Source organism: Ambystoma mexicanum, chromosome 2q (genome assembly GCF_040938575.1).
Source record: "Ambystoma mexicanum isolate Mex_15411 chromosome 2q, UKY_AmexF1_1, whole genome shotgun sequence".
Classification (NCBI taxonomy): domain Eukaryota; kingdom Metazoa; phylum Chordata; class Amphibia; order Caudata; family Ambystomatidae; genus Ambystoma; species Ambystoma mexicanum.
Window position 1 is genome coordinate 1,175,635,369 of NC_090924.1, and position 13,859 is coordinate 1,175,649,227.

The window sequence follows — 13,859 nt, forward strand, 5'->3', positions numbered from 1 at the left end:
AATATTAGTGCTCCTTCAATGTAGTGATACATAGCAAGGGCGACCTGTTTGTTTGGTAGTGCATATAAATATTATTTTGTGCCAAGAATGGTTTTAGAAGTAGCCCACCGTAATATTGTTACTAAATAATGTTCCCTCAATATTTTAAGGATGGGACAAAAGCAAAGAAAATGTATAAGATCTCTCAATATATTGCTGCTACAAATACAGGTTGAAGTTGTTAGGTTAGATTTTGATTTCTATGCCAAATCTCCCTCCACTGAGACCACCAGCACTTTTTGCTGGATTCGAGGAGTCTTTTTCCATGTTCCTGAGTGATTGGAAACCTTCCCCCACCCCCACTTACCCTTTCTTTTACTCTTTTCATGGATGCAATTTTAGCTGACTTTCCATAGTGTATTTTTGATTATACTCTTTCCTATAACTTTTTGGGCATCTACATTTATTTATTGCAGCACATAGCACTTTCTGTGCAGTGTTGCTGTGTTAACTCTTGGGCTTCCGTTATTATTTTGTCTCGACTTAACTTGTAGAATTACTATTCTCAAGGGTAGAGAGGGATGTTCATCCCCTTTACAATTAATATAGTGAAACCAGCACACTCCACCTTATGTGGAGTGCTGGGTAGATCCACAGTATCCCCTTTCTCACTGCTTCCGGTAACATTTCTGTTACTGTATCTAGCTAACTATTATGGCTGGTGGCACTGGACATACTTTAATGACGTTTGTGTTAATATTACACGCAGGCTGTCAAATCAGCCACAGTAATGCACAGAAAGGTCACAATTCTTCTAGAATGTTGGCTTCTTTACCTTTTTGTGCCATTTGTAGTATGCTTGTCCTTTCTTGGTCCTTCTTCCGCAGTCGTAGGTGGGGTAGGGCCTGGTTTAAGTTTTGTCTTAAGCAGGAACGCTGTGTGTAGACTGACAAGGCTCCATAGTGTCTGAAGGCAGGAAGTGACTGAGGAGTCCGAAACTCTGCAGGCCTTTGTCTCTTCAAGTATGGCCGAGCGAAACCCACTGAGGGGCTGGCTGTCCTGATTGGATAGTCACCCATACCTTTCTGTAAACTGCAGGGAGAGTTTGCAGAAGTTGTGTGTGGTTTCCTGTATAACTGTCTGATTCTGTAAGCTGAAGACAAGTTGAACACTGGAGCTGAATCCGAAGAGTAAAATGAAGGAATAACAGCTGCAGCTGATTGCAGCGACCAGCGATGCCTGCTGTGTAACCAGAGACCTAGGAGTCCCTAAGACGACTCTTAGCCAGAGATTGTTGGAACCCTTCAGTCTTGAGACGACCTGCAAAACGAACCATCCCATGATATGCAGTGACCTTCCTGGGCTGCAAACCACCAATACCCTGGGATATCGAACCTTTGTGCTGTGCAGCGTCCTCCGAAGTCGGATTCTCGCTGAAACATTAGTGGACTCCTGCTGGACCGCCAGAGAGACGATTCAACTCCCTGAAGTCCCCTCATCAGAGTGCAGGAACGAAATAGCGAGGAGAATCCAACCGGCGAGAACCATCCTTCACCCGGTACCTTGAAAAGGGCATAAAATCCACGGAGCCGCGAGATGCACTGAAGATCCTTTGTTGGGACCCTTTTGTGGTGACTGCTGCTGCAAGTTCCCATCCATTGTCCTTTCTTTCGTCATCACCACGACCAAGAATCCAGTAACCGGTTACTGTGCTACTGCATTGTGAAGGTGTCAGTGTGAAAGCTCTTCTTCACTGATGAGGTACTGAGTAGGCCTGCGTAATACTTACCTTTAAGGTTTTGTGTCAATCCTGTGAGGCTGATTGGTTAATTTGTGTTTTTGGGCGTTCGCCCAGGCAGGCCTAATGCTGGAACTAATTCAGGGAGACTTCTATGAAGTCCCATGAAGACATCTACTAACTCTAAAGTCTGTACTTACTTGCTCGACGAGATATCCTCTGGAACTCTGACTTAAGGATTCTTAAGTATATAGACTCTAATGAGAAAATAAAAAGTGTTGGAAACTACTTACTTGTAAAGGTATTAGTGTGTAACTTTGATTCCTGAAACAGAATAAGTTAGGTCTTTCTGACATTTGAGTAGTGTGTTGCCCCTCTGAAAAGTATAAGAAGTTATTCACGTATCTTTGAATTGTGTTGCACTATTCTAGAAAGTAACTGAGTTGGTATTTCTTTATTATTCCTGAAACTGAATAAGTGTAAATGACTGCCACTAGGGTTTACTCACCTTGAATAGCTGCTGCCATTCTAAAAAGTGTAACTTTATGTTTTGCTTACCCTGAACGGTTTACTGCCTTTCTAAAACAGTCTTACAGAGATCTCACTTATCCTACAGTTGCATTCTGCACTTCTGAAAAATATACAAAGTTCTTTACTTAGCTTAGAATTGTGTTCCACTCCTATGAAAAGTATCATTGGTATAACTGACGATTCCTGTAATAGAAATAGAGTAAGAGTTTATAACCAATAAGGTTTTACTCACCTTGAAGGGCTTAGTGCCATTCGAAATGTGTATTCTGAGTTCTTACTTATCAATGAGTAGCTTACTGCTCCTCTGAAAAGTATATAAGTTATTGCTTCTCTTTGAGTGTGTTCCACTATTCTAGAAAGTAATACTGTAACTGTATCCATTGCTGAGAGAAGAATAAGTTACATATGTTGCCAAGTGCTTACCTGTTTGGTAATGTAAGTGTAATATTCCTGAAACAGAAGAACTTATACAGTGGCCAGGTTAACTTGTAATAGTGTTTGTATAACTACAGTATTCCTGAATCTGAATAACACGCGATTCTAAATGTGTATCACTAAGTGAAATCTATATGATTTTTCTTGCATTACCACCCATCTCACCCCGAACCACACCCCTGTTTGTACTCTTTGCCTGCATTTCTATTGTGTGCTGAATTTGGCAGCCATTTGTACTTCCAAAATGGCAGACACCATGTGTTAATGTTAATATAATGTTATTTGACTTGATTGATGTTTTAAAAAAATGTTTACTGCAACTTTTAATTTATGTTACATATTTTTATTTATTTTATACTAGAAGTAAACAAGTTACTATTATAGTTCCGTTTTGCTCTAAAATGGCTCTAAGAATGCCAATGTAATGATTTGTGGGGGTTGGTCTAGTGTGCAGTATGTTAGTGATGTCACTGTGATGTTATTGGATCTGCAGTATGTCCTTTTTTGGGAAGATAGCCATTTTCTTTCACACAGGAACAACTTCAGTAAAAAGTGTTTGAATAGATTATTTTCTTTTGGCTTTACGCTGCCCATTTTCTCTCTTTTGCACGATAGGGTACAAGAACCTACTCTTGGTTTGTGCTTTTAACAATCTATCTTCCAGCTCTTATGTGACACTGAAATTACTAGCTAAAGAGAAACTGTGGATCCATGAGTTGAAGGTGCAACCTATCTTCTTGATAAACGGACATCTGAAGAACGACATCCCTTCAGCCCCTGCATGGCAGAAAGGAAAGTCGCAAGCATTTTTAGATGATATCTTCTCCACTGCAGCGTTACTTCTGGAGTTGGATTCTCTACATATGTTACGCTCACCTGGGTCTTTGTGGGGATTGCCTTGTATCGATTCTCTCCCCCAACTGCAGTGGTATCGAGGACCCGGGGTGCTGGTACTGGTCCTGAGAGAAGATGAGAGCCAGTGAGAATAGCGTGGTGGTGCTGTGATTCCCCTAGGCCCTTTTGTGCCAGAATGTAGTGTGCAAGAGTTTGCCCACGCAAACTCACCTGTTTTGATGTAATGATGGGCTATCCGTCCTGCTTTCCTTCTGCAGGCGCGCTGTGGATGAACCTAGTTGCGTCACTGGTCCTAGGTGTGGAGGTCCACACCGGCTGCGACCATTCCGTCTTGAAGGTAGGTTTATTACTAGGATTATTGTCCGTATCCTTTGTGTTAATTTTCCCCAATGATTATTGTCCGTAACAATAAATTGTCCTTTCTCTCCCTAGGTATGACGATGTCCCACGAGCGCGTGGTGATGAAAAAAGTCTATCTTGGAGGACCTACTAGTGGTAAGTAGACTGTTCCAGAAACTGCGCCAAGTTCGTGAGTTGCGCTGCTTACTGTATTATAGTCTATGCGACTTGCTCACCTTGTGTTTTCTATTCCCTTTGCAGGTGCAACTGGTCGGTATTAGCTGATGAGTGGTTTCCGAACTCCTGCAGGCTGCCAGAGATGAAGATCCACGTGGATGCTGCGCTGGAAGATGGCCTGGTTTTGATTGAAGTTCAGGACAGGTAAGAATGCTAGGCGGCACCCGCGGAGGACTCGAGAAGACTGGTAAGATGAGCACGGCTGCTGCAGAGTCGGAAGCAGTAGAAGTGCTTCAAGTGATGATGAGGCTGACTCCGGTAAGAAGCGCGCAGAGGCTGCAGATGGGAAGCAAATGGCAGTGCGTCTAGCGATGGTGTGGCTGATTCCATGTAAGATGCTGGAGGGTTCCGGAGACTGAAGATGCACGTGCTGAACCAGGTAAGAGTCTTCTGAACGGCGGTAAGCGTTATGCTGCTCTAGCAGACTAACCCAAAGCGCCAGCATGCAGGTGGGGCCGGCTTATACAGCCTGGCCCCAGCCACTCCCCTTAGGCCCCGCCTTGTGGCCCCACCTTGCCACTCCTCCTTAGGCCCCGCCTAGTGGCCCCACCTTGCCACTCCTCCTGTCTTCTGCACGTGCCTTCCCTGTATTGGTAGGGCCCCGCCCGGCCTAGAGGCACGTGCTTTCTGTATTCTGTGTGCAGAGCACACTTTGTAATGAGCTTGATGCCATAGGTGCCAAGACTGGGTCCATTGGGACCCTGCAGGTGGTGAAGTGCTTGGCCCTTGACCAATGTCCATGACAACAGATACTTTCAACTCTCAAAAGCGAATCATAAGACTTTGATATTGTCTTGGAAATCGCCCCAAGAGAGAAGAGCTCCTATCAACTTGTCGGCTTTAATCTTGAATAATAGCCATACAAGATTGCGAATTGACAATCAAAATGTGCAGAACGTAACACAAGAATTTCTCAACAGTACTCGAACCGGCCTGGAACGTCTTCACTACGATTCGCTTCTTGCCGCCTATACATCTGATCGGGCAAGATATTATCCAATTGCGACAAATAATCATGCATAGCATTGTGAACTAGAAGAAAAGAGAAAACAAAAACACAGAGACCTTAATCAAACTATGTCCTTGTGTCTAGAGGAATGAATGACTTAACAAAAACATCAAGCAAAAATATAGAAATTGGCTACTTATGTGGGATGCAGAATGTATGCCATTAGCCATGGAAAACCGCAATTCCCGTTTACTATGGTCACTCCTAAATGGCAATACCAACCAAGCGGCATTTGTAATTACTCAAGTATCTGAAAGAGCCTGGGTGTCTCACTTTAGCCAACTCTATGCAAATCATGTGAATTGTGAACCAAGAACAGAGACTATGGAGCAACAACAAAGTGACTCTGTGAAGCACCTAGAAACTGTTGATGATGCATGGGAACTCAAGTGGGACCGAGAGAGGATCCTTTTGCAAATTAGACATCTTAATACTTCCCGTGCCCCAAGCCCCGATGGCTTATCTAACCAACATCTGAAAGCCAACCCTGGGGCCTGGGCTGATTTTTGTCAGGACCTTTTCGAGGCGATTCTGGATTCTCCAATACAACATAGAGACAGATCCCTGCCCACAAACTATAGACCGATTGCATTGCTGGACCCTCTGGGGAAGCTATTTGCAGAAATGCTAATTCAACAGCTCACAAGGTGGATGCAAAATACCATCAGAGGAGACCCTCGACAAACAGGCTTCGTCAAGGGTGTTGGCACTAATATCAACTTAATAATTCTCAACATACTTACATTAGAGGCTATAAGGACAAAGACCAATCTACATATGGTCTTTTAGACCTGAAACAAGCCTTCTATTCTGTAGATCGAGACATCCTATGGCGAAAACTGCAGCTGTGGAATTGTCCAGGAGATCTCTTGGATGCTATTCGAGCCCTTTACACTAAAACCTCGGAACGGGTGCGACTCTCCACTAAGGGAGCTGTTACACGTAAAATCAATTTTGTGGCGAGACTTGAAACAGGTTTGTCCCTTGGCGGCAACCCTGTTTAATCTCTATATATCAGACATGGCTACTTCTCAACAAGGGGTCAGAGCAATCCCTCCAATATTGAAAGGCACAGAAGTCCCTTGGTTGATATACGGACGATCTGGTCCTGTTGGACAGAACCCAAATAGGAATTCAAAGACGTCTTGACCGACTGGACACATACATGGAAGTCAATAGGCTTGCGATAAATACAGCAAAAACACAAGTCATGATATTCACAGCGCTGCAAGGCCCTAGAAAGAAACCTCTCTTATTGTTCATACATTCAACCAAACTAATGCAGGTCTATTCCTATAAATACCTTGGGATTTGTCTGAATTCAAGCATCGGTGAACATGAATGGGAGACAATCCTAAGAGCCAAAACAGACTCTTTAGCGTGCCAAGGCCTGATCCTACACAGAAAATATGGCAAATACTCCGTACTTCCTTTGCAAACTTGCTATCGGCAAACTGTCGTACCCATCATATGCTATGGAGCAGAAGCCATATTAAATCAGTCATGTCACATCTGGGATCAGCTCGAAGGCAGGTTTTGGAGGAAAGTTCTTGCCTTGCCAGCCTCGTTTCCAGTACAAAGAATACACTAGGAAACAGGTTTACAAACTATACACTCAAAAGTGTTATCGAAATCACTAGATCTTTTTCAGAAAAAGAATAGATTATATTCTTCCTGCCATCGATATTCTGAGAGTGACACCAACCAGTTGTAACGCTTGGATTCTAAATAAATGGAAGAACAACTGCTGTGATTGGATTGAGTCCTTGGATGCCTCGATTAAAATATTGAAGCACAATCCTCTTGCGATCAAGAAGTTGATACCGAGGAAGGACTGGAACGAGACACAGCATTTGAAATGACTCTACAAACTGTCCATTAATTGTCTGACAGAGGCACGCTCACTAAACCAACTTCAAGCGTAACTCCAACGGTTTCCATCACTGAAAATGCGCGATTTATTCTTGCGCTTTAGACTCAACATTCTACCAACCAGAGAGGTGCTAGGACAAAGGAAACAATTAAGGGATATACCAACCACCTGCCGCTTCCGCAAAAACAACCTGCAGGTGGAAACTCTATACCATATAGTGATGGAGTGTGAAGCCCTGATGGGCATAAGAAGAACATATAGCGAATGGCTACCAGCGACATCTTCCCGGTTAACACCAGAGGAAACATGGAACTCTCTCATTTTGGGAGAAGAAAAAAATGTGATATTTGCTGTTCTACAATTTTGGATGGAAATTGCCTCTACTAAAGACTTCTAGAGACTATCCCATTTATATTTAGTTTCTCCAGGAGATGACAGCTTTGAAGCCATCCACGGAATAGTTTAGTAATCTTATTTTATAAGATCCTCCTGACCGATTTTTCCTTGCATTTAGTGATTACACGCCTTGCGTTGCTGTGTTGTTCATCTTTTCTTTGCTAAACAGATGACACATAATGAAAAGGTTTGCAACAAACTAACTCATTTAATAAAAAATTGTAATTATTAACACGTTTGGCTCAGCATTTACACGGTTCAGGCACTTAGATCACAGACTGTTGTGGGAATTTGCTGGGACACTATAAAGGTTGTTTGATAAACCTATAAAGCTAGAAATAAAATGTGGACCACCTGCTTCACGCATGTGATAAAGTATTGGGAGTTACTGGCAGCTTGTTGTGGGAACTTGATGTGTTTATCTGTGCAGCAGGAAATGGCATTTTGCATATTTGTACGTGATTATGCAATGAAAGACATTGGCAGTCCTTCTTACCTTTAGTCTTGCCCATTAGAGCCGCGGCCTCTTTAAGAAACTGTTTACAGGTCACATTGTTGCGATTCAAATACATCATCAAGACGATGGGCAGTGAGATTCCACGAACAGCAGAGTATTTAGTTTTCAGATAGTGTACATGGCACGGTATGACAGCATTTACTTTATCCCATGTGGTAAGGCTTTGTTCCCGTTGGCTTTTGGACCGTGTCACACTTGAACTGTGTACGACACTCAGCATTTTGTGGTGAAAGCTCTCCTCTATTATTCTGTTACTTCATTAGATTTTCACTGACAGGGTTTCCTACTTTACAATATACAACTACATCTTTACATTGTGATTGTTTGGGATATTATTTACGTGTACATAGCATCCTTGGTTCATTCTTTTAGTCTAGTAATCTGTTCACATGTTTCTCGTTCTGGGTTTGACGTGCATGCTGCCCAACTGTCATGGTTTGAGGCGCGTTTGCATGTTGTGTATTTTTATGGTTCCGTTTATTTGGCGGTTTAGACTTTTTTATAAATTCTTGTTTGATCGATATTAGAGTATAATTTTCAAACACACGTAAAAGAAACGTGCATTTCTACACTGCGAAATGCATGTGTGATGCGGCTATGAACATCTCTGCGCGTTCCCAGTGTTTCCAGCAGTAAGTCTCGTTGTGGGGATGTCACAGGATCGCGGGAGCGAGATCTCACGAGATCTCGTCCCAACGTGATCTCGCGGACCTGCGCTCTGTGAAATAGCTTTTGCGCGAGTAGCAGGCTGGCAGAGCGCCAGACAGCCGTGCTGAAGAGCGCTGCTCCTGTTAAGGTCCCTACGCACCCGAGGCCCTCACTGCTCACACAGCAAACTCCCAGGGCATAAGTCCAATGCCACAGGAGGCCTCATGGGGGCCCTGGAAGCAAACAGCGTGCAGTACAACTGCACACCCAGCCCCCAGTGAAATAACTGGAAGGCCCAGCCTGACATTGTGAGTACCTGCCCCTGACCAGGACGTGGACCAGTGAGCTCACTCTTGTTGTCATATATAATAAAGCCAGTTAGAACTGTCTAAGCACCCTGTCGTCCTTATAGGCCACAACGTAACTGGCGACGAGGATATCTGAGTACCCACGGATCCACCATGCAAGGCGCCAAACCACCCCCTGCGTTCCTCCCCTCACCGGGGAACCCGTCAATCCCGTGGATGCAGTGGGAGCCTCTGTTCTCCACGTATCTGGAGGCCGTAGGCGGCACAGGATATGCCCCCGCCAGGAAGAAGGCTATGGTGCTGAACGCAATGGGCGTCGAGGGACAGTGCATTTTTGCCAGTTTAACAGCCATACCAGTGGACGACGACAACGTCTACAAAGAGGCAACTCGTCGCATCGTAAAGCGGTTCACTAACAAAGAGAACGTGGTGCTACACAGGCTGAGATTCTACACCCGTAAGCAAGAAGGGAGCGAACCCGTGGACGACTACATCACCAGGATGAGGGAGCTGGCATCATTATGCGCCTTCGGCGATAACACAGAACAAGTCATCTGCGACATGCTGGTCGTTCACACAAATTCCAGGAAAGTGCAGGACAAGTTCATACAAGAAAAAGAAGTAACCCTCGACAAGGCCATCCAAATCGCCAGGGCCGAGGAAGAAACCTCCAGCAGGCGTAAAGGGGCGGGAAGTCATCTACCTGTACCCGAACTTATGGCGCAATGGAGAGGGCGCAGAGACAAGCAGTCCCGTGACAGCCCCAGAGACAAAGGCCCCAGGCAGAGGGATGGGCCAAAATGCTACAGATGCGCCAGCACTAAACACATGGCGAACGATCGTGACTGCCCCGCCAGGAATAAGGAGTGCTCCAAGTGCGGACGCATTGGTCACGTGGCCCCGGCATGCACGTGCCGGGAAAAAAAACGTCTCCCGAGTCGATGGCGACCGCGCTTCAAGCGACGATGACGAGCTACAGGACAGACCCATGGTCAACGCCCTCCATGCCAGGAGAGAGAAGCCCCACTGCACCATTAAAGTGGATGGCATGGAAACACGCGGCATGGCAGACTCAGGATCAGACCTCACTATCCTTCCCATCAACACGTACAAGGAGATGATGGGACAAGCAAAAGTAGAGATTAGAACAACCAGGCAAAAGCCGACGGTTTTTGGAGGTGCAACTGTCGACCTTCTGGGTTACATCAGAGCCCAAATTGAATTCAAAGGGAGGTCTACCACCACCAAGGTGTACTTCTCACCCAAAGGTCCAGCCGTGCTCGGGTGGGACGATCAACACAGACTCAGCATTAAACTAGACCCCAGCACTCCGGAACAGGTACTCATGGTCTCCTCAGGAGCAGCGCAAAATTTCAAGGAGATTTTCCCCAGCCTGTTTTCCGAGAAACCGAGGAAAGTGAGAGACTTTGTCCACAAGATTTGTTTGAAACCTAATGCCGTGTCCGTGAAACACAAACTTAGACCGGTGCCTGCCACGCCGAGACCTGCGTTAGATGCCCATCTCCGGAAGATGGTCGAAGAAGGGACCATTGAGACAGTGGAATCCTCAGAGTGGCTGAGTCCGGTGGCCTACGTCCTTACTGGAAGGTGAACGACGAAATCACTGCCATGAACGGTCTCATTCTGAGAGGCGAACAAGTGATCCCGCCCAGCGGAATTCACAAAGTAATACTGTGCAGAGCGCACTCAGGCCATCTGGGGTGCAACATGACCAGGCGTAGGATACGCGACGCCTACTGGTGGCCAGGCATGGATTAGGACATACGACAAATAGTTGAAAGGTGCCATGAGTGCACAAACAGCGACAAGCACCTGTCTGTGAGACAAGCCCCCATGCTGCCCACCGAAATCCCCAAAGGAGTGTGGCGCAAATTAGGGATGGACTTCATCGGGCCGCTGGACAGCATGCCCCCAGAACATAAATATGGAATAGTCACGGTCGACTACTTCTCTAAATGGGTCGAAATTGTGACGGACAATGGTGTCCAGTTGGTCTCTAGAGAAATGGAGAAATTCCTCAAACTCAACAATATTCAACAGCAAAGAGCAAGTCTCTACCACCCACAGGCCAATGGCCTAGTCGAGCGGGCGAACCGCTTCATCAAAGGGGCGCTGCAACTAGCGCATGCCTCAGGCCTAAACCCGTACAAGACTGTCAAGGAGGCCGTCGCAGCCCACCGCATCACTCCCAACGCCGTCACCGGCGTGTCACCATTCCATCCGCTAAGGGGGTGAAGGGCAGCATCCACACTGGTACCACCGTGGCTCCATCAAGTGATGGCTGACGAAGATGTGGACATGGAAGACAGTTTTTCGCATGCAGCGGAACAAAGAAGCCATGAAGGCTCACGGGGACACGCGTCGGGCTGCTTGCCACACAGCGGTCACCAGAGGCGACCTGGTCAAGATATGTCTCCCCCACAAAGACACTTCAACCGGCTCCAGATACAGCAATCCCATAGAAGTCGTTGCCAAAGGGTCAAACCACATCTGCACCAGCGACGGAAGGAAATGGACTCTAGAAAGGGTGGCCATGTACCACAGGAAAGAAGCTATTGAACCTCCACACTGGGAAACCAGAGAAGATCAAGGACAGCAAGAGTCATCCGAAAACCCTCGTCAGTCAGGAAGAGATGCCTCGGAGATACCCTACAGTGACGAGCTCTCGAACACCAACTCCCCAACCCTACTCAGGGAGCTACAGCGCAGGGCAAGACAAGGAGAACCTGAATCACCCACATCTCCCCAAGAGAACTCCCGCAACCGTGCCCCGCTTCTAGATCAAGGCAGATCACAGAGAAAGAAAAGGAAACCCAGCAAGTTTGCAGACTTCGTCATGGAATGACCATCCATCCTTTTTCCCAGCAAAGAAGGTGTGTGGGGACGTCACGTGAGCGCGGGAGCGAGGTCTCGCGAGATCTCGCCACAACGTGATCTCGGGGACCCGCTCTGCGCGAAATAACGGCGCGAGTAGCAGGCTGGCAGAGCGCCAGACAGCCATGCTGAAGAGCGCTGCTCCTGTTAAGGGGCCTACGCACCCGAGGCCTTCACTGCTCACACAGCAAACTTCCAGGGCATAAGTCCAATGCCACAGGAGGCCTCATGGGGGCCCTGGAAGCAAACAGCGTGCAGTACAACTGCACACCCTGCCCCCAGTGAAATAACTGGGAGGCCTAGCCTGACATTGCGAGTACCTGCCCCTGACCAGGACGTGGACCAGTGAGCTCATTCTTGTTGTCATATATAATAAAGCCAGTTAGAACTGTCCAAGCATCCTGTCGTCCTTAGAGGCCACAACACACGTGCCTAGAAGAAATCCACATAAAACTAGTTGGCCATCTAAAATAAAGTGCACTACACTCCTTTTACTTTATACATTCTTCTAGTCTTACAACAAATATAACGTGGACACTTTGTAATTCCTTTACTGTTTGGAGATGACCAACCATTTCGAAGCTTGCGTCTGATGGAGCTACGCACAATGGTTTACTAGTACCTACCACCCAGTTTAGAGTACGTTTGTGGGTGCACCACAAACCGCACAAGGTTCAAATGTGCAGAGAAATTGTGCGAAAGATATTTCCAAATAACCCTTGTTGACTGGATGCAATAAAGGTCTGACTATTGACTATAATGACGATAAAAGCCATAAATGTACTGCGTCCACCCTACCGGAAATCTAGAGGGCCAGCGTCCAGAGGACAGCAGCTCATTTACAGTGAAAGTTTAGAGTTGCAAGTCCACATTTCAACATGTTGGCATTGCGATTAACAGCACCATTTCCTTTCTTGCTGTCATGGTTCAAAACCAGTGGCATGGTATATTAGGGTTCTGGGGCATGCTTCTGCCCTAGATAAGTCGTATTGATGGCTCACTGGCAAAGCGCTCGCCTCTGACATGGGGCAAGCATGAGCTTTGCAAGTTCAGAGTCGATCAGCTCGCTTACCCTCCCGAACTTGATTACGTTGAGCGATAACAGCAGCTCATATTTACTTATGATATATATATATATATATATATATATATATATATATATATATATATATATATATATATATATATATATATATATGACATGGCCACGGTAGTGGCCATGTAGTTATGGTTAAGTTGGTGTTTCCATAGGAAGAGCACTTTTTGGGTGGTTTATAACTTCGCTCCCCCTGGACGAATCCTCACCAAACTTTGCATAAAAAGTATATGGCCCACTCTGAATTTTTTTTTGCAAAGTTTGGTGAGGATTCGTCCAGGGGGGGAAAAGTTATAGGGGGGTCCCAAAACTTTTTTTTTCTCCATAGACTGAATGGGAAAAAAACTTTGTGCAAGGCTACAGCCCGAACCGCTGGACGGATTTACACCAAATTTGCGGCAGGAGCGGCGGCCTGGTCCCGAAAGCGTGCTTTTGCAAATTTGGTGTAAATCCGTCCAGTAGTTTTTTAAAAGATGACCAAAATGTAAGGCAAAAAAATTAGTGATATCTGTGTTCGCTTCGCGGACGGACTTCCATGTTCGCTCCGCGGACAGCACCCAGATTGGCCCAGCAGCTTGCGTCATGTCCGCTTAGGCTGATAGGGCGGCGTGGTGCGTGATGCGCGTCGGATTTTCTGTCGCGCCCGCCATCTTGCATTTGCGGACGTCCGCATACAGCGCGGTGAAAGTTTGTTCAAAATGTGTATTTAGTAGTGTGTTGGTGTGTAGAAGTCTTTGGGGAAGATGGGCGAGTATGAGATAGGTTCAAAGTTGTATTTTACTTATGTGCTAGATGCTTTTGTTGTGTTCGATTTGTCTGCGGACAACACGGCTGTTTTGGAATGTTCGTAAATAAACAGAATGGATTCGGTGTCAACTTGAAAGTGTTCCAAGAACACTCGTGGGGTCTTGGAATGTTTGCAGGGGGTGTGTCCTGGAGACGTCTGTATTGTTCGTTGGCAAGGTGAAAATGTTTTAAGAACAATCGCGGTGTCCTGAAATGT

The 13,859-nt window shown here is 46.0% G+C and overlaps 1 protein-coding gene across 3 annotated transcripts in view; it reads right to left on the minus strand.

Annotated features, from left to right (window-relative positions):
• The window catches only part of CASD1 (CAS1 domain containing 1), an 895,825-nt gene that overhangs the window by 345,397 nt on the left and 536,569 nt on the right, over positions 1 to 13,859 (minus strand). The window lies entirely within an intron of this gene.